We start from the raw sequence: 21,437 nt of genomic DNA, 5'->3' as shown, positions 1-21,437 counted from the left end.
CATGGTGTTGCCACTGGATGAACAGTACCCCGATCGATCGAGCCGATTGGGGCTAGATGAACAGGACCCCGTGGAGGGCTGGATGAACAGGACCACCCCGTGGAGGGCAGGATGAACAGTAGATGGCGGAGGGCAGGATGAACAGTAGCCCGTGGAGGGCTAGTTGGACAGGAGCCCATGGAGCGGGTTGGTTGAACAGTAGCCGGTGGAGTAGCGCGCGGTGGAGGCTGGATGAACAAGAGCCCGTCGATGAACAGTCGCAGGTGGAGGCTGGAGGAGGTTGACGGTGGATGAACAGTAACCCGTGGAGGCTGGAAGGGGTCGACGGTGGAGATGAACAGTGTCCCATGGAGTCCCGCTTTGCGGTACACCACACCCCTCCCAATGAATAGGACCCCCTTTTAGACCGTAGCGCTCCGACACAAGTCTGTTTCCTCCATTTTACGGTACACCACACCCCTCCCGATCAATAGGACCCCCGTTTCGACCATAGTAAGTCCGTTTCCTCCATTTTGCGGTACGCCAGACCCCTCCCGATGAACAGGATCCCATTTCGAACATGGCCGGTTGAACAAAAGGCCATTTCCTCTATTCTGCGATACGCCAAGCCTCGTTTCCATCGGTTGTTCCGTCCAAGCCCTCCCGATGAACACGACGACGCATTCCGTTCCGACCTAGCCCGTTGGCTCCCCATGAACACGACGACGATGTTGTTTCTCTGTTCTGAACGAGCCATGTACACGAGCCCTGGCCGTACGTATGCGCGCGTAGGCGCTCGAGACCCTGCCCATATGTACGTATGTGGCCGTATTTTCTTTCTTGCACACTGGCCGCTATATGTACGTGTACATGCTACGTGCGCGCCTCTACTACGACACGTGCGCGCCTCTACATCGACCACTATGTACGTACACGTTCGCGACCAGAATGACAACGCTACGTATGCTTTGACCAGGTGGGTCCCGACTGTCAGGCACTTCCTTGCGTGCGAAGATGTAGCTGGTGGGTCCCAGCAGTCAGGGGGGTGAATCATTTCGTTTGCCCGGACGCACTTCCTTGCATGCGAAGATGTAGCTGGTGGGTCCCAACAGTCAGGGGGAAACATTTTTTCGCGAAATACGGTGGCCCGTCCGGTGGGTCCCAGCTATCAGGTGGAGGAATAATTATTTTTCACGTAATAAGGAGGCACTTCCTTGCTGCGGCCGTGGACCCAGCTGTTAGCCTCTCCACGTACAGTCCACGTCTGATGGAAGTCATTCCTTGACCACGTTGACCATGCCCCGCCGAGAGCACCAGGGCGGTGGACGGCGGCGAGGCCTAGGAAGGGGACGACGCGGAGCCGGGGAAGATGCGGCAGTGGATGCCCACGTGTAGAGGAGTATGAGGGTTCACTGGTTCACTGTGGTGTGAGGCTGCCATCGCCACAGAATAATAGGGGGTCTGGGTTTGTAGAGGGATGGCCTGGTAGCGGTGGGAGTAGTAGGGGGCGGTGAGGCCTCCGTCGCATTGCAGCCGGCCGCGGGAGACAGGAGCACGAGGCACAACCGGCACTAGTTTGGGCAGCTAGAGCAAGAAGACCACATGTTGAAGAAGCACTATGGCCGTTGGATGGACAACGTACGGTCAGTGGAGCTGCAATCGTGCATATTAACTATGTTGACAAAGCCCTCCGTCCCCGTCAACTTAGTAGGCCCACAAGTCAGCCAGCCACTATACTAGGTCCCAGCTAGCAGGTGGAGTATTCATTTTTTTGTGCATAATAAGGAGGAACTTCCTTGCGTGCGAAGATATAGCTGGTGGGTCCAAGCTGTCAGCGGCGGTAACATTTTTTCGTGAAATACAGAGGCCCTTTCAGTGGGTCCCAGATGTCAGGTGGAGGAATTATTATTTTGCGCGTAATAAGGAGGCATTTCCTTGCGTGCGGCCGTGGACCCAGCTATCAGCCTCTCCACGTACAGTCCACTTCACATGCATGTAGGTCGTTGACCACGTTGACTAGGCCACGCTGAGAGCACCAGGGCGGTGGACGACGGCGAGGCCTAGGAAGGGAACGTCACGGAGGCAGGGAAGACTCGGCAGTTGTTTCCCATGCGGAGGGGAGTACGACTGTATGAGGGTTTACTGGTTCGTCTGCCATCGCCGGAGAATAACAACAGGCGTGGGTGAGTAGAGGGATGGCTAGGCCAGCGATGGGAGTACGGTGGGGCGGCGAGGCCTGCGCAGTAGCACAGCCAGCCACGGGGAGGAGGGAGCAGGCAGTCTCGCCAGTGCTTGTTTGAGCGGCTAGAGCAGGAAGAGCAGAGATTGGAGAAGCACGACGGCCGTTGGATGGAAATCCAACAGTGACTGCTTGTGTGTCAGCCTTTTTTCTAGGAAAGCCTCATATCTATGGAAAACAGCATACAACCCATCTGCCATTATTTGTAATAATTTACAGCCCATTTGCTAATTCTTAAGGTTTTTTTGGAGCCCATATTCTTTTTGTTAGCATTACAACCCATATTGTGACCACGGTTAAAAATAAAAGTATATCAATATAAAATCCAACAAATTGTCCATGCATAAAAATCAATGCAATTTAAAATCTCAAAATAAAAAAAAGAAATTTGAAACTAATTGCCGGTTTGATGTGTTTTAAAAATGTACAACCCATTTCTCATTACTGATAGGCCATTTTCTCGGCCAGCCGAATGAAGCTCTCCTCGTCTTGAAAGATTTGCAGCCCAACAGGCCTGACAAAGCGACTTACTTGGAAAATCACAAAAAAATCGCGATGGAAGTCGGTCGTTGACCACATTGACCACGGCGCGCCGAGAGCACCAAGGCAGTGGATGACGCAGAGCCGGGAAGACAAGGCGGTGGATGCCCACGCGGAGAGGAGTACAAGGGTTCACTGGTTCAGCTGCGGTGTGAGGCTGCCGTCGCCGCAGAATATCAGGGGGTGTGGGTGAGTGGAGGGATGGCCTGGCCAGCGGTGTGATAGCGTGGCTTAATAGGGATAGACTACTCATATCAATAAGGAATTCCTTCTTTTCCGGGAGCCCATTCGAACAAAACTCCAAAGATAAGTGTGTTCAACTTGGAGTAGTTTCAGGATGGGTGACCGACCGGGGAGTTGCTCCCGGGTGCGCACGAGTGAGGACAAAGTGCGCAGAAAAGACTAGTATTGATCCGTGGGGCCAGTCTAGATCCTGCCAGGAGTAACGAGCACCGGCGGCTGTGTGTGAGGCGTTACAAGTTGGTATCAGAGCCGACCCTCGCGGTTACATGGATGTTTGCGAACAGGTGCGAGGTCGTGTTGTTCATGACGTTTGTGACCCGTCGTGGCACACGGCATGGTACATGTAGCAGACTGGATGCACAGACGTATGTGCTAAGAGGGAAGGTTCCTGTGGCCCGACGAGGACGTCGGTTCCTCTGAGTGGGGGTGTATGTGATAGCCTGGCTTAATAGGGATGATAGACTACTCATACCAATAAGGAATTCCTTCTTTTCCGGGAGCCCATTCAGACAGAACTCCTAAGTTAAGCATGCTCCGCTTGGAGTAGTTTCAGGATGGGTGACTGACCGGGAAGTTGCTCCTGGGTGTGCACGAGTGAGGACAAAGTGCGTAGAAAAGACTAGTATTGATCCGTGGGGCCAGTCTGAATCCTGCCAGGAGTAACGACCACCAGCGGGTGTGTCCGGGGCGTTATAAGCGGCGGGAGTACTATGGGGTGGTGAGGCCTCCGCGGCAGCACAGCCAACCACGTGAGGCTGCAGCAGGCGGCACGACTGGAGCTGCTTTGGGCGGCTGGAGCAAGAAGACCAGAGGTTGAAGAAGCACTATGGCTGTTGGATGGACATCGTATGGTCACTGGAGCTAGAATCGTTCATATTGACTAAGTTGACAAAGCCCTCTGTCCCCGTCAACTTAGTAGGCCCACAAGTCAGCCAACCACTATGGTGGGTCCCAACTAGCAGGGGGGTATTCATTTTTTTGTGCATCATAAGGAGGCACTTCCTTGCATGTGAAAATATAGCTGGTGGGTCTGACCTGTCAGCGGGGGGAATGTTTTTTCCGCGAAATACAAAAGCCCTTCCCGTGGGTCCTAGCTGTCAGGTGGAGGAATCATTATTTTGCACGTAATAAGGAGGCATTTCCTTGCGTGCGGCCGTGGACCCAGCTGTCAGCCTCTCCATGTACAGTCCACTTCTGATGGTTGTCGTTCATTGACCATGTTGACCAGGCCGCGCCGAGAGAACCAGGGCGGTGGATGACGATAAGGCCTAGGAAGGGAACGACACACAGGCAGAGAAGACTCGGTAGTTGTTTCCCACGCGGAGGGAGTACGACTGTACGAGGGTTTACTGGTTCGTTTGCCGTCGCTAGAGAATAATAGCGGGTGTGGGTGAGTAGAGGGATGGATAGGCCAGCGATGGGAGTACGGTCGGGCGGTGAGGCCTGCACGGCAGCATAGCCGGCCGCGGGAGGAGGGAGGAGGCAGTTCCGCCGGCGCTTGTTTGAGCGGCTGGAGCAGGAAAAGCAGAGATTAAAGAAGCACGACAGCCGTTGGATGGACATCCAACAATCACTGCTCTCGTGTGCATTATTTGTAATAATGTACATCCCATTAGCTAATTCTTAAGAAATTTTTTGGAGCCCATCTTCTTTTTGTTAGCATTACACCCTATATTGTGGCCACGGTTAAAAAGTATACGAATGTTTTGCATATTTCGGTGCGGTCAATTGTTTTCAATCCCGAAATATCGATTCGCATTCAAACTATTTTGAAAAATAATTTATGTAAATATAAAATCCAAATAATTGTCCACACATAAAAATCAATGGAATTTAAAATCTTGTAATGAAAAAAAATTGAAACTAATTCCCGGTTTGATGTGTTTTAAAAATGTACAGCCCATTTCTGGCCAAACCGAATGAAACTCTCCTCGTCTTGAAAGATTTGTAGCCCAGCAGGGCTGATAAAGCAAGTAGGCCTTGTGTGGGTATTTCTTAAAAAAATAGAACTGGGCTAGCCATCTTCAGCAAGAAAAAAAACACAACTGGGCTCATGATGTGGTAAAACATAAATAAAACCCTGGCTAGACGGGCCACAACCCCCGCACATCCCCGTTGTTACATTGATCCATCGCTAAAACTAGTATAAATAACAACTGTTGGTTCCTCAAAAAAAATGCGCGACCTGCTGGGTCCCTGGTGTCAGCCGCTCATAGTGTAACTCTCTCGTTCATTGACTACGTTGACAATGGCGTGAGCCCCATATGTTCAACCATTAGGAGGAACCATATTTTTGGGCTTGTAATATAGAGGCACTTGCTTGCGTACTGCCATGACGCTGGTGGGTCCCTACTGTCATCCTCTCCACGTACAGTCATCTCCTTGTTCCTCTCGGTTGTTGATGACGTTGACAACGTAAGAGGGCGGCGCACCGTGCACGGCGAGCGAACTAAGGCCGCAAGGCGGAGGACGACGGCGAGGCCTCGGACGGAACGAACAGGAGCCATGGAAGATGCGCCGGTCCAGTCGCAGGCGGAGGGGAGTACCAGGGTTGACTGGTTCATGTGCAGGTGCGTGTTGGGGCTGACGTCGCCGAAGAATAACAGGACATGTGGGAGAATAGAGGGAGGGACTGTCCAACGTTGGAGGGTACGTACGGTAGGACGGCGAAAGCGCAACCAGCCATGGGAGGTGGGAGCAGGCGGAGCCGACGGGGTGGTTTGGTTTGGGTGGCTGGAGGAAGAAGAAGACAAGAGATAGAAGATACACGACAGATATTGGATGTCAATCCAACGGCTAGTAGGCAGAATGATTTGTTGACTGGCTAGTAAGTTGACACCACCTTGTATAGGCTATTTCCTCACGGGTCCCAAATGTCAGAATCCAAATCTGTCACGGTCATGCAACCCTTCCTATGAAAATTTACAGCCCATTTGATGTGCTAGTTGGAAATAAGTTTGTGGGTGTTGGTGGGGGCTAATCACTTGGCTTCTGTAATGCACAGTGAGCTCAAGCAGCCGGCGAGAGTGATGTTATTTCCCTTGGTTGGGATTTGTTAGTTGTTATAATATTTCACTCTAAATTAAACGACTTGAAAGCCATTTGCCTTGCTTCAAAGAAAATATGACATCCACAGCCGAGTTGAAAAGGAAAAGAACATCTAACTCCAGCTTACAAACTGTACAAAAGCATGAGGGTTAATTGTTCATCAGGTTTACAAAAAACCAGGTTGAAAAGGGCAACAACATCTAAATCTAGCACTGTTTTTGGCAGTCACAGTCAAATGGATGGGTCAGGTCCATAGAATGAACATCCTGGGTCATAAAATTTACTGGATTATGACCACAATATGTTGTAAATAGAAGCCCGACACGTTCAGAAGATCTTTTGCCGACCTGAAACTCCTTTTTTTGCTCTTCCAAATACCCATCCATTAAAACCATGCTGCTGATAAACTTAAGTCTGATGGACAATAGTAACCTCGCATTCAGTAGGAAGAATGTGACAAATCTAGTGTTTGCATGGTTGGCTACATATCGTTCTAGCGTTATTGTCTTCAATCGAATCTCATGAGAAGTGAGAAAATCCCGATGCTTACGAATCCACCGATTGGTTATAACTTTCTTGCCCCGTCCTGTTGCCTGAATAGACATGAAGATTGAAAACAGTTAAGGTCTAAAAAAGGAGTGTCGAAAGAGCAACAACTGAACGGTTAATTCTAGTACACTATATGCGGGCTTCCAATGTGCGTGAAATTATCACCTTTATATACAACTTCTCCAGATATGGAAAGCATTGCAGCAAGCCAATAATCTTGTTCAGATCAAAACTATTCATTTCGATATATAAGATCTTGACATAATCCAGCACCATTGATAGGCCATCCATGGAGAAACTCTTCATTGAGCATAGAACATAAGATTAATACAAAATGTGTACTCCAAGATGACATATAACTTATGCGCAGAAATTTAAAATGCAGCTTATGGTTACAAGTGTAGATGATAATGTAAAGTACCTGAAGAACTGTGGAGCCAAACACCATATTGAAATGAGCACATAGATCATGTATTACACCCAAGGTCTCCAGTTTAGGTGCAGAGACGACGGTTATTTTTAATGGTGAATAACTATAATCAATGATCAACCTTTGTAGTGAAGGGGCATCTTGGATGATGAGCTGCCTTCCGTCAAAACAAATTCCAATTCTTACAAGGTTAGGCGACTTTATTTAGAGACAACCGATTCTAACTGTGAAAACAAGCACCAAGCACTCCAGGGCAGGGCAACTGGAGTGGATGGTATTATGCAATGAGGCCTCCGATATACGAACCTGCACAAGTGAAAGTTTCTTCAGAAATGGGAGTCGAAGGTTTAGTACCAGATTGTCGGTAGGTTGCACAGCGCAAAGGTGGCGGTGTGGAGAGAGGAGGAAAACCGCGAGAGGGACATCGGTGCTGAGGGCACAAGTAGATGACGTTCGGTATCTGGTAGGTGATTTCCTGGGGAATAGTAGAACTCAAGCAAGTGTAGTTCTGTGAATTCAGGGGATTTCAGCCAGGCGTCCACGATACAGGGCATGGTATGCTTGCTCAGGTAGCATGACGGGATATAGAGGCTTTGAACGGAGCCCTGTAGGTAGGAGATGACGGCTCTGGGGATTTCAAAATCATTGAAGAGAGATAGCTGACGACAAAAGAGATTAAGGGGCACGGTGCGCCATAGAGGGCGCCACCGAATTGAGAGGACTTGGGTGCGGCAGCAATCCTTGGTGGGGAGAAGCGAGATGATCTCCCCAAGGATGGCGTCCAGGAGATCACTGATGCGGTCCACCCGAGATTCTATGGGTTCCTGGGATCCGGTGGGGCGGAGTCGCCGCTTCTCCCCGCACTGCCGGGTGCGGGATCTACAACAGGCGTCACCGCTGGCGGGAGCCTCACCTTCTTGGCACTAGCGTCAACCGACTCCATTTTCCTCGAGGGCGTCGCGTCGCACTCACGGATATGAGCAGAGTAATGAATGACGAGCCTAGTTGTAGTGCGAGTGAAGAAGAAGGGGAGATGGGGTTTTTCTGTAGTAGTGAGGAAGAAGGGGAGCTGGGGTTTTCTATAGGAGTGAGGTGAGGAATTTGGGGGTACGAGTGGAGCGAGCTGACGTGAGGTGCGTGGGAGTGAGGAGGAAGAAGAATACCCAGGTTTTTTGGGGGGCGGTGTGCTGCGTGTGGGTAGCGCCTCTCATTTAGTAAATATATGGACTTTTGAATTGATTTTAATATTTACTAGGGTGGATGGGCTGTTTTGTCTTGGGCCCAGAGAAAAAATTACTACTAGTACAGTGGAGACACTCTACAGCTACCCAGAAAAACAATTACTACTAGTACAGTGGACACAATACCACTTCTGGCTCCTCCCAGGTCATCGAAACGTCTCCCCCTACTGAATGTCGTTATAGTTTTGTTCACCGACATGCGGGCCATGCAGCGCGCGGGCCCAAATGCCATCCACCAAATTAGAAGGCAGTATGCAGGCGGAGAGTCACCCCGGTCGTAGCGCGGCAATAACGAGCCGTCGTATCACAAAACGCCACCAACCTGCAGTCTAAGTTTGACGGACGAAGCAACCATCATTTCACTCTTTGCTGAATCCACTTCCCCATCACCGTCTTCAAGAAAGGCAACACTCGCATCTGCCACTGTTCTTCTCTCCCAACGAAGGGTAGGTAAGCGGATCCGTGATGTTGGTACATTTTCGTTCAGAGAAAAAAAAGAACTTTTGCAAAGGAGTAACCGATCCTCACTCTCTTTCTTGTTTCATTGTCATTGCGATTTTGTATTCCTTTCAGTGGTCTCCTAGTATTCGTCAGTTTCATGATGGACCACGGAGAACCAGGCAAAGATCTGCCAATATTGGAGCAGATGCGGGAGGCTAATCCCCACAAGACAGAGAGCTCCAAGAAAATGGAGGCAGCCACGGAGCCGACCCCAGATACGCTCATGGCCACTACTGAGATGGTGAACGCCCCATTTGAGCAGTTTTCCCCCTTCGAGGATGTGTCCCCCCCCACTGAGCTGCCCAAGGTGATTTTCTTCTTTGCCGATCTCGATTGTGGTTTTTTCATCTAAGTATGTGGTGATGAAATAATGCAAAAAATTATTAGCTTCGATGCCATGCTATACATAGTGGTTTAAATAACTTGTGTTTCATATACAGGAAAGTAATTCAGAATTTCTTTCTGTTTCAATTAGAGCCCTGATGCAGACAAGGATTGTGTGGTTGTACATGTCACTCGCTATGAGGCGGATGACCTGAATATATGCACTAGGAAAACAGAGTTTTGGGGCTGTTGGATCCTGGAAGCCATTTGCGCTTATACCAATGAAGAGTTGTATTCCAGCCTCACTGTTGTCAGGTGTGTTGTCCAGGGTGTACTGAAGCACAAGAATTGCAAAGCTACTCCTTCGTTTGTGAGGCATACTGTTCTTGTCATGCTTACGCAGGAAGATGATGTGGCATGCCTCCACAAACAAGTTTATGAGTGGCAAGGCCACAAGGTTTTCTTCATGAAGGTTCACAGGATTGAGCTATTGCCGGACGTCCTCGATGATGTTCATGGCAAGGTCCATCTCATGTCCAGCCCAAATTAGATCGAGGCATGAAATACTTGCCCCAGCTAATGTTTAATAGTAGTTTGGATTCTGTCTAATTATCCGAACCTTGCCTGTTATCGAGCCCTTTGGGGCTAGTACGCTGTTTGAATTCGTCTATGGGAACTGCTGCTACTTTTGTGTGCCCGTGAATCATCATAATTGTTGCCGAAACAGATGCGTCCTCACTACTTTTATCGTACGAGCAGTGTGTGTTCTGATGAAATAGACTACTCGTTTGAGAATTGTGCGCTGATGTATACATAAGTACTTGTAAACACTGTTGGTGCTACCCCACTTGTAAGCAGTTGTGCAAAACTGGCTCAGCTTGCTTCAACACTAGGCTATTAACCAGCTAACAATCAACAATCTGTTGTCTGACATATAAGCAACCATGTATCTTGTTACAGTGGTTCATGCAGTTAACTGAGGCCACAATGTAAATTCCAAACGTTCACACGCTAGTCCAGCGTTCATGTGGAACACTCACATTAAACTCGGCTTCATAAAAAACTTGCAAAGCATAAGTTAAGCAATTTTGATACATCTCCATGATTCATAGAACATAACAAACATATACTAGTTCACAGCAAAAGACAAAGTTTTGAGAAGGTTTACAAACAGGAAAAAACAAGCAAGGCTTCTCTGAGGAAAGGGCCTCCCGGCAGGCTTAAATTTCCCGGAGTTCACTCTGGTTTTTTCTTGTTGCCACCATCTAGGGTTAGGTTCTCTCATTCCTGAATAACTAATTATAATTTAATTCTCAGCTGGAATGCTGAACTGAACCATGTAGTGTACTGACCAGCTGAAATTCTTGTGCATTCCACTAAATTTAAGCACCACTATTTGCAGAAACAAACAGACCACAATGCCTCTTGTCCACGCACCTGTCCAAAAAACCATCGTGCAGTCGTGCCAGCTATCCTCGGTCCATGGATGAACTGGTAGAAAGTGCATTCCGGACTAGGATGCAGTTGTTTTCGCTCGTCCCTGCACTGCAATCAGGAAGTAAAACGTACGAATCAAGTTCTTTTGTATTGCATTGGTGATTCTACCAAGGAACTACCAATGTAGGAATACCTAGAAGACGGGTGATTAGACGACGGCAACAAGGGATAGCAATCTCATTTTGCGCAGTTCTACTAAAACTGAGGTGTGTGCTTTTGATTGTGCAGATAGAAACGATACGGAGACAGACATCCCGAAACGACATGGAGACAGACATCCCTGTTTGCGCAAATATGAAATACGGTTATTTAGGTAGTGACAGATATTTGCAGTGGCGTATGATTAACAGCAGCATATATTGTGTTATAATTGGCACTAGATTGACAGTATGAAAGTGTCCTTATGTAAGTAGCATCACATCACATGAACACTGCCACTAGATTAACATGCAAAACAATAACATTAGTATTAGTGTCATGAGAGTAGCACATGGTCAGTAAATGCGCAATCAAATTTGTGCAGTTCCACTGGGATGAAGCAATGTTAGCGGTGTGAGATTTAAGTGGTGAGGCAGATGTGGTTGCCGAGAGCGGCAAACACTCAGGCAGCATGTCTACATTTTCCCCATTTTTTATCTCCTTAGCGACATTTTCCCATGTGAGCACAGGAAATCTAGACCTACTCATTCTCATTTGCGTTGTCCCCCAACACCCGTCACTTTCTTTCCTTTTTCAACAAAGAGATAGGTCCACTTCCACCCACCCTTTGCCATCCACCATGCTTTCTTCATCTTTTCAACCAAGAGACCGGTTGGGTAGCCAGTATCTACTACTTTCCCCCATTTCCTCTTAGAACCAAGTCCTAGATTCATGCTACAGCTTTCCCACTTTCTTCCCTGTTTGAACCAACTCTTAGAGTCGACTGTATGAACTAGCTTTACCTCTAATAATAGTAAAAGTCTAGGTGGCTTTGGAATAGCGGACGGAAGAAGAACAAGATCCACATGAAGCCAAGTGGGGAGCTGGGGTAGTAGAGCAAGGCAGGTTTCGAAGGTATATATACCTGATGGTCGTCGGCATGTGGCAAAGACGGCATCGGGAGGCTGCATCTTGTCCACAATACCGCAGGGAGGAAGAAGGGGTCGGAGGCCCTTTGGAGCCGGCGCTCTCTCGGAGAGAACGGCACGGACGCCAATCGGGACGCGCGGGCAGCCGTTGGTCTCCTCCCTCACTGCGGACCACAGCGTGAACGGTGCACCTACACCCCTGCCCCGGTCGAGGTTGTCCGGCCGGATTTGTGACCAGCCGTGAGCTGAGAGAGAGTGTGGCCACCTATGTATTGCTTAGATCTGGAGAGCATGAGAGAGTGAACGTGAGGAACCCTAGTAAAGCAAGCGCTAAGGCTCCTGCTAATATATAAAGTGGACTGATTTTATTTTACCGGCTTCAAAAAAATGCGCTCCTATGTGTACCCGCGAGTGGGTGTGAGAGAACTAGTGCGTGCGTGCACCACTTCTCTTCGTGAGAGTACAATATACTATGCCCAAATAACGTTCGCGACAAGAGTAATAGTATAAGTGTGTGACGTGTGAGCTAAAATAAAATGTGCGCGGTGTCTTTTGGTTTTTAGAAGTTCTAAGGGTAGGGTGTGAAGAGCACATATGTGTGTGACGTCTACCTGCAGATAGACGGTGGGTGCGAGAGGACTCGGGAGGGTGCGTGTGCATGCGAGAGAGGGGGGCAAGTATCAATGCAATGCATGTGTTCGTAAATCATTATCCGACAAACGTTCGGCACACGCCTTTTCCTGACGAACGCTGTAAGAACCGTTAGATCGGCATCTAACAGTGTCTGTTTTGCCATGTCATTTAATAGAACAACCACTCCTCTTACACACAAATCTTCCACATGAGTGCTAGCAACTGCCATATGCTCCCTCCGTTCCAAAATGCAGTGCATATAGCTTTATTGAAAATTCGAACCTCATAAACTTTTTCCGAGTTTTCGTGTACCATATTGCACATGTAGAATACCCTGTATATATCATTTCATTCATATTCGAGAGGTAACTACAAAGATGGGGGAGGAGTCTACAAAGAAAGACCATCGTATCACCTACAACAATTTCAACCATCCTTTGGTGTGGATAAATATCATAGGAACTCTATATGATATGATTTTTATAGGATTTTTCCTTTAGAGCCAATCGGTTCGTAGGAATAGATTCATATACTCCACATTTCAAAGGAAATAAATATGATATCATTTCTATAGTTTTCAAGCCATTTGGTTCATATGAATGGATTCCTATACTCCCATAATTTCAAAGGAAAATAAACATTAGTGTATATTCAATAGAAAAGTTCCTATGATATGAACCAAATTAGATCTCTTTTCTAATCTGTCCTCATAGAAATTGAGATACATGTCATCTCTAGATTCAATAGAAAAGTACATATGATATCAACCAAATGACATCTCTTTTCCAATCCCTACTCATAGGAATTGAGATACTCCATGTCATCTCTTTCCATCCAACTTCCATGTATACATCTTCTATTCCTAATTAGCTAGTACAACCCACTAGTAGCTTTTTTCCAAGATAGGCAACTATGGCACAAGAACTATATAGTGTGCGAATAACTTGAAAGATGGTCGCTGCATGAAGCTAATCCGACAGTGTAGAGATGGAAAATCCGAGCACTACTGGTCGTTGGATATCATCAACATTCCATCAGATCAGCTACATGTACAATTTAGAAGACTCCATGGTTGAGCTTAAGCATAATGCACAAACCTCAAAATACAAGCACTTCTCCTTTGTTCTAGAATCTTCCGTATCATAATTGATTTTTTTCTAAATGAATGGCCATTATTTGTTTTTTACTTTATGCTTTACAATGCACAACCACATGAATCTTAACATTTTTATAAAACTAATTGATTTTGAATGAGATGAACTATAAGAACTAAACGAACATCTACATCATGCATATATGACTCAAAGCTTTACATGCTATAGTGTGTATTTATTCATAATTTGGTTTCGAAATCTCACACGTTCAATGCATGTGTACCTTACTAGTTTTGAGTAGAGTAGCAAAGTTCACGCGGCCCCATGTATATAAAAAGCAGGGCCCATGCATCATTGCCTTTCGGTCGAACCTACGTCCACAATTTTTTGTACATATGTCACACCCTAGCTAGTTCAAGCATTAGAGTGTGCATCATGTTTAAATTTCTCTTAAATTTGAAATGGGGAAGGCAGAAACCCCCAACACCCCCCTGGAAACAACTAGGGTTTACTAAAATTATTTTCAATGAACCTGAAATGCCCTTCTAAAAAGTTCACCCTCTTTGTCTTGGGTTAGAACCTCTAGCAAAATTGGTGCACAATTTTCTAGGTCAACAGACGGTCATTGAATTAAATCATAAGTATTTGAATTTGGGCATTTAAATGCTATAAAATAATTTAAATGCTCAAATAATTCTGGAAATAAATGTTTGCTGTTGGAAATATTCTAAACAGAGCCCACGATTATTTTCAGGATTTTTGGAAACATTTTAGTATTTTAATTAAAGCCCAACAGTTGTAGTTAAATAGAAAAAACAGAAACAAATCAAAAAAAAGACAGAGAGGGAGCCCACCTGGGCCTTACCTGTGCTGGCCCAGCCACCTGGCTCGGCCCAGCCGACTGGCTTGCCAGTCGTCGTCCACCTCCCGCCAGGAGGACGCGGAGCACGTGGCCGGCGCCCACGGCCACACGCTGGCCACCTCCTGCTTCTGCCGACGTCCCGGAGACGTCGAGGGATGCCACGCGACCCCCACATCCCCCTCTCATCCTCGCTCACCCTCCCCTCGTCTCCCTCACCCTCTCCCGCACCATGGACGACGCACCTGTCGCCGTCTCACCGTCGTAGTCGCGCCCTCCCTCACCCCCTCGCCTCTCTGACATGTCCAGAAGCTCCGCCGCGACGCCCTCGCCCTCCCCACCGAGCCACGCTTCGCCGGAGGCCTGCATCGCCGCCATCAGGCCGTCTTCAACCTCGGTACCCGCCGGACGCCGTTCATCGATTCGCCTCGCTCCGGTCGCCACCGAGCCCACTAAGCTGCTCATCGACCTCCCTGTGAGCTCCGCCGCCTTTCCCCTCTTCTTTCCCATGCATTTGCACCCTCTAGGCCATAGTTCCACCATGGCCGAAGCTCGTCTCCGCTCGAGCTTGTCGCCGGCGTCGCTCCGGCGACCATTTGGTCCTCCCGTGCTATGCAACATGCTTGTCGCATCGCGTAGTGCCTCGCTAGCGCCTTAGTTTTCGCGTTTGCACGCTGCAGCCCACACCCCGCACATGGCCAAACTTCGGCTGCCGCCTTGGAGCTCGCCGTCGTTGTCTCCGGCCACCGTAGGCCCGGCCTCCACCACCACTAGATGCGCGACTGCAAGATCTCTCCAACGAGCCCAAGAACGGCCTCGCCCGTGCCCTGTGGGCGTTTTCCGAGCCGCGCCACCATCTTGGGCCTCGCCGGCGTCGAGTCGCCGGCGAGTTTGACCCAGTTTGACTCCTGGGTGGGCCCAGGTAGACCCCCCCTGAGTCTATGATAAGTGGGGCCGGTCTGCTAACTAATCTAGGATTAGTTTTAACTAATTTTAATTAAATCAGTCACTGACATGTGGGCCTAGGCCCCACTGACAGCTAATTAGTGTTAATCTAATCTTGTTAATTAGCTGAGGGGCTGACAGAAGGGGCCCACCAGTCAGGTTTGACCTAGGCTGGCGCCTTTGACCTGCTGAGGTCAGCATGACGCAATGCTGATGCAGTAATGCATTTTCTGGATTTATTTTTATTCAGGAAATTCCAGAAAATAGTCAAAACTTCTAAATATCATAGAAAATCAACCATAGCTCCAAATGCAAAGATTTATATATGAAAAATGATCAGAAAAATTCAATCTATCCATCTGTAATGGTTTCACGCATGACAAAACAAGTTTACCTTGCTGTTTAAGCAGAATAAGGAAATGCACTATTAAAGCCATGTTTAATAGGCTAATAATTGAATCTTTGATTCAAATAAGCACATTCCTTTCTGTTATAGCTTGCATTAGGCCAAGACACATTCATATTACCATGTCATAGCATGCATCATATTGTTGCATATCGTCATGTGTTGATTGTGTTCCGATGTGTTCTTCATGGTAGGTTCTGCCTCCGAGGATATTCACGAGTATCTAACTGAAGGGCAGTATCCCACTACCACTCCATCAGGCAAGCAACCCATTGATCATTCCGATACAAACCCATGTTCTCGCTTATGCTCTTGTTTACTGCATTAAGACAATGCGATTCAAATTGTTGTGTGCTACGGTAGTTGAACCCTTATCCTCTTCATGACCTGTCATTGCCACTGTAACTAGATGAAACCCACTAGCATGTGTAGGAGTTGATTGAGCCATGTATGTGATTCCTACCTTGCTATGCCTGCTATGCTTAGAGTTGTGTCAGGTCTGGTTCATCTGGTTGATGGTCTAGAGTGAAATGCTTATGTCGGTAATACGAGGGATGTGTTGAACATGTTTTGGTAAAGGTATCGATGAGAGGCCATGTAGGAGTACATGGTGGGTTGTTTCATTGAGATCGTCTCTAAGAACTGAGATCTGTATGTGTGATTTAAGATTCAACTACTACCATGCATTGGGATCCTTAATTAACCCTCTCGGGTTCTTAATCACCCTAGTACTCTCTCCAAGAGTTGCAAATAGTTTCTGGTGTTTGTAGGTTATGTGTTGGCGGCCGTGCGTAGCGCTGACCCTAGGGGTGGGCTATGTTACGGTAGATACACCGTGGCACGGTGTACCGAGTCACCCGTTTGGTGTCTCGGGAACCCTGTTCACATCGTTCGGGGCCATATGTGGAAACCTCGGCCGGACTCCCTGCGGATGGAACCTGGATAGGCGATAAACCTGGACTAGAGACTTAAGTGTTTAGGTAGGCCGTGGCCGACACCCTCGCTGGGCTTCCGCTTGAAGGTTGCCGAGTACAAGTCGTGTAAACGGCGGTAAGTGGTGAAAGCGTGTATGACGAAGTACACCCCTGCAGGGTATAAAACTATTCAAATAGCCGCGTCCGCGGTAAAGGACTACTTGGTTGCCTATACAGTTCATAGACAAGTTAATGTATACTACTAAAAGACTCAAGATAAGTGTGAGTACCGAGGATGGCCCTCTCGTAGGATGACAAGGGAGGATCCACGATGGAGTATTGCGTTGGTGAGTAGTGGACTCGTGTGCGAAAACTATTTTACTGGTGAAGTTCCGTAGGATAGCTTAGCCAAGAGTCAAAGCTGGCTCGCTGCAATAACCCCACCACCTTCTTGAGAATGAGCATGTATATTAGGTTCTGATGTAAGACTTGCTGAGTACCTTGTACTCATGTTTGCTTATTTATTGTTTTCAGACGACAACACTGCCCCTCCGATGGGTTTTATGTAGACCTTGACATCGATGAGTGACTAGCCACCCAGGTGGTGATCCTGGCCATGGAGGGCCCTATGTAGATAGACAGGCTTCGAGAAGCCTTCTTTCTTTCTAGAGTCTGTACTCAGACTAGTTGCTTCCGCATGTGCTTGTATGTTTGTATGACTTGAGTGTCGGGTCATGTGACCCCTATCTGTATGAACATGTTATGTATGGCTCCCTGGAGCCTTTTAAATAAAGTACTTGAGTTGTAGAGTTTTGTTGTGATGCCATGTTGTATGTACTCATATCGGGCATATTGTGTGTATGATTGAAATGCTTGGTATGAGTGGGATCCGACAATCTAGTTGTTTATCCTTGGCAGCCTTTCTTATGGGGAAATGTAGTCTAGTGTTCCTCGAGCCATAGTAGTCCGCTACAGCCCGGTTCACCGGAGTCCTGCTAGCCCAGCACTACTGTTCAGGATACTTGACTGGCCAGCATGTGTTTCACTTCGTTCCTATGTCTGTCCCTTCGGGGAAATGTCACGCGGTGAGTCCTGCCTAGCCTGCTACAGCCCGGGTCCCTCGGAGTCCTGTTAGCCCAGTGCTACAGCCCGGAATCACTCGCTGATGACCGACATGCTCGATGTGATTCATGTATGCCTGTCTCCATAGGTCTGTGCCGCTTTGGGTTCACGACTAGCCATGTTGGCCCGGGTTCTCTGTCATATGGATGCTAGCGACACTATCGTATACGTGAGCCAAAAGGCGCAAACTGTCCCGGGCCATGGTAAGGCGACACCCGTGGGATACCGTGCGTGAGGCCGCAAAGTGATATGAGGTGTTACCGGCTAGATCGATGTGACTTGGAATCGGGGTCCTGACAGCGTTGGCATCAGAGCCGGACTGCCTGTAGGTTCGTTGAGCCAAACTGGTCGATGTCGAGTCTAGAAATGCTTTAGTTATATGTAGGGGAATTGATTGTGGGAGGGAACGTAAGGCTCTTTTACTCCTTTACCCTATGTCTCTGATCTGAGTCATTCTCTTCTCATTCAATGTGGGTTAAGGACTAGGCTCTCTTCTTCTATCAGGTTCACGTGTTAATAATCCGTAGTAGCTTATAGGATTGTTGTTACAAGTCCCAGTTCAGTTTCTACTATTCTTAGTATGTTGCTAATTGGATCAGAACCTTGATATGATGATGTTGAGTGGTATTGCAAACTGTTGTGGATGTCTCAAATCTTTTTCTGAGCATTTACAGCTGTTATGTTGTCCAATTTTCCCTAGAAATTCTGATGTCTTTGCATTGTGGTTGTGCTTTTAGATGGCCAACCGTGTTCAAAACCAAGTGGTTCACCTGACCCGGTGCCTCGACGTGCCCGGTCATACTGCTATGTTAGTCCGGGTAATGATCGAGACGGGTTACCGTTGGTATCCCGAATACACCGTCGAAGAACAATTCCGAGACTTTAATCAAAGCTAATATTTCTGCACCGTCAGGATATTTCCTTCTTATCCTGGATCTATCGAGCCCCTTCACTGTTCCTATGGACTCGGGGTTACTGTTGAGATGGCTGTGCAGGATGCTGCCTATTCCATGATGACCATTATGCGAGTCCGGACTGGCCTGCTTCGGAACACCGACTTCCGTTACATGCCAGCTTCACTTCCGGGAGCACAAGGGTATCTTCAGGCTATCTATGCTGACTCCACTCAGGAGGACTCATTAACTCGTACCACTGCTGAGATGCTCGAAGATAAGGACCGAGAGAATCGGGCCTTGAGGCTGGAGCTTTTCAATACCCGTGCTGATCATTGGGCCACATTGACTCGGTTTGCACCTGCGATACAAGCTGGATGTATGGATACAAGGGATCTGTATCCTGTGAGATCAGCTCTGCCAGACATGGTGGATTGGCGTGATGTGGGAGGCATTACCCCACCCCGTGGTCCCCGCAGGCCACCGTTTGTTGGTCCAAGACCTCATCCTAGTCCCTATGGTCCACAGGCTCCTCAGGACCGTCTATTCCCGGATGGTCATGTTGAACTTCCAGGCTATGGAGGTGACTTCTATGAGGACTACTATGGAGCTATCTAAGTTAGTAGTAGTACCATTAGTATTGTAATAGTTTTATCTCCACTGTCCTGCCTGACTTGTGGAATATGACTTGGCGGGTAGTCAATTCCAGAGGTGTTGACAAATAATGTATAGGAGCTTGGAATGCCTCCGATGAGATGTAACGTCTTTCATCATAGTTGTACTATAGCCTGGGCTTGTACTAAACTATGTATGATGTGTATGACCGATGGTATATATATGGCAGTTTTATATTACCATGACATACAGATGAACATCTCTGCATTCCGTGTTATCCATTACATTCTGCACTTCCTTGCTAAGTTTGAACCATCCTTATCTAAACTGTTGTATTGTTTTTCTCCTAGGATGGTCAACACCCGCAGCAACCCTGCTGCCTCGGAGCAGGGGGAAGCCAGTGCAGCTAGGGGTGAAAGTCTGCCTCACCCGCCTTCTCTGGCCGAAGTGATGCTGGAGGCGGAAAGAAACAAGCATGAGACTAACCGCCTGCTGGAGCGGATTGAGCAGAACACTGCACGCCACCCATGAAATGACTTGGTGTCAATCAATGACTTTATCAAGCTGTACCCACCAAAGTTTAACCATTCTGTCGAGCCCCTCGACGCGGATGACTGGCTTCGCATCATCACCCACAAGCTACGTTCTGCCAACGTAGCCGAAGCCGACAAAGTTACTTATGCTGCATATCACCTCGAAGGCCCTGCTAGCCTCTGGTGGGAGAATTTTGAAGCTATGCGCCCGGTCGGCCAAATCACTACTTGGGCTGAATTTAGTGAGGCTTTTCGTGAGCATCACATTCTGAAAGGTCTCATGGATCGCAAGAGGGAGGAGTTCTGCAACTTCACCCAAGGAAGACTGACTGTGAATGCTTATAGTCGTGAATTTGGGAATCTAGCACGTTATGCCCCTAAAGAGGTATCTACTGACGCTAAGAAGCAGGCAAGGTTCCGCAAGGGACTTAGCCCTGAGCTTCGCCGCGATCTCCGTCTGCACGAGTGCACATCCTTTCAGAAGTTGGTCAATAAAGCCTTCAGTGCCGAGACAGGCCAAACTGATTATGACGCTTCACGCAAGCACTCCCGTGATTTTGGCTCTTCATCCGGCTCTGGAGCTCAGAAGCGCCGGGTGTGGATTCCAAGCACGGCACTGCCACCTAGGTTCATCCCGAGGCCATCCTTTGAGGCGCCTCGTCCCAACCAGCAATTTGCACCGCCCAAGCCCTATGGTGGCCCCGCTGCTAATGCTGCTCCACGCCCCAATGTGGTGACATGCTTTAAGTGTGGAGAGCCGGGTCACTATAGCCGAGAGTGTCCCCAGAACAACAACCCCATCCAAACTGGAAAGTCTGTTGGCCGTGGTAAGCCCGCGGGAAAGACATTCTACGCCAAGCCGGTCACCACTGCCCGTGGCCATGTCAACTATGTTTCAGCTGAGGAGGCTCATGAGGATCCTAATGCCGTCCTTGGTACGCTCCTTGTTAACTGCCATCCGGCATCTGTTCTTTTCGATACTGGAGCATCTCATTCATTCATATCTGAGAACTATGCTCGATTGCATAACACGACATTCTGTGACATGCCTACTTCCATGGTAATTCAAACCCCGGGTTCCAAATGGCAAACTTCTAGAGTAAGCCATGGGAACGAAATTCTTGTCGATAGACTTGTCTTCCTTGCATCCTTAATAGCTCTCAAGTCCTCGAACATAAACATCATCTTGGGTATGGACTGGATGGCAGCTCATTATGCTAAGATTGATTGTGCCACTAGAACCGTTCAACTTACTCACCCATCGGGCAAGACAGTCAATGTCTTAACTCGAGTGGCCAAGCGCCAGCTTTACTCCTTAAATGCCAACCTCCTTCCAGACCTTGAGGATGTTCCGGTAGTCCGAGACTTTCCGGATGTCTTTCCAGAAGAACTGCCAGGTGTTCCACCTGACAGGGATGTTGAGTTTGTGATAGACCTTGTTCCAGGAACCATTCCAATTTCTAGAAGACCCTACAAGATGGCACCCTTAGAACTAGCCGAGCTTAAGAACCAACTCGATGAGTACTTGAAAAAGGGTTTCATCCGTCCTGGTTCCTCTCCTTGGGCTTTCCCCATCCTCTTCGTTAAGAAGAAGGATGGAACGGATCGAATGGTTGTGGATTATCGACCTGTCAATTTGGTCACCATCAAGAACAAATACCCGCTTCCCAGGATCAACGATCTGTATGATCAACTCGCTGGATCCTCAGTCTTCTCCAAGATGGATTTGAGGTTGGGCTACCATCAAATCAAAATCAGAAACGGG

The sequence above is a fragment of the Triticum dicoccoides genome, chromosome 4A (genome assembly GCF_002162155.2).
Source record: "Triticum dicoccoides isolate Atlit2015 ecotype Zavitan chromosome 4A, WEW_v2.0, whole genome shotgun sequence".
NCBI lineage: Eukaryota > Viridiplantae > Streptophyta > Magnoliopsida > Poales > Poaceae > Triticum > Triticum dicoccoides.
Note: the sequence above shows the minus strand (reverse complement) of the source record.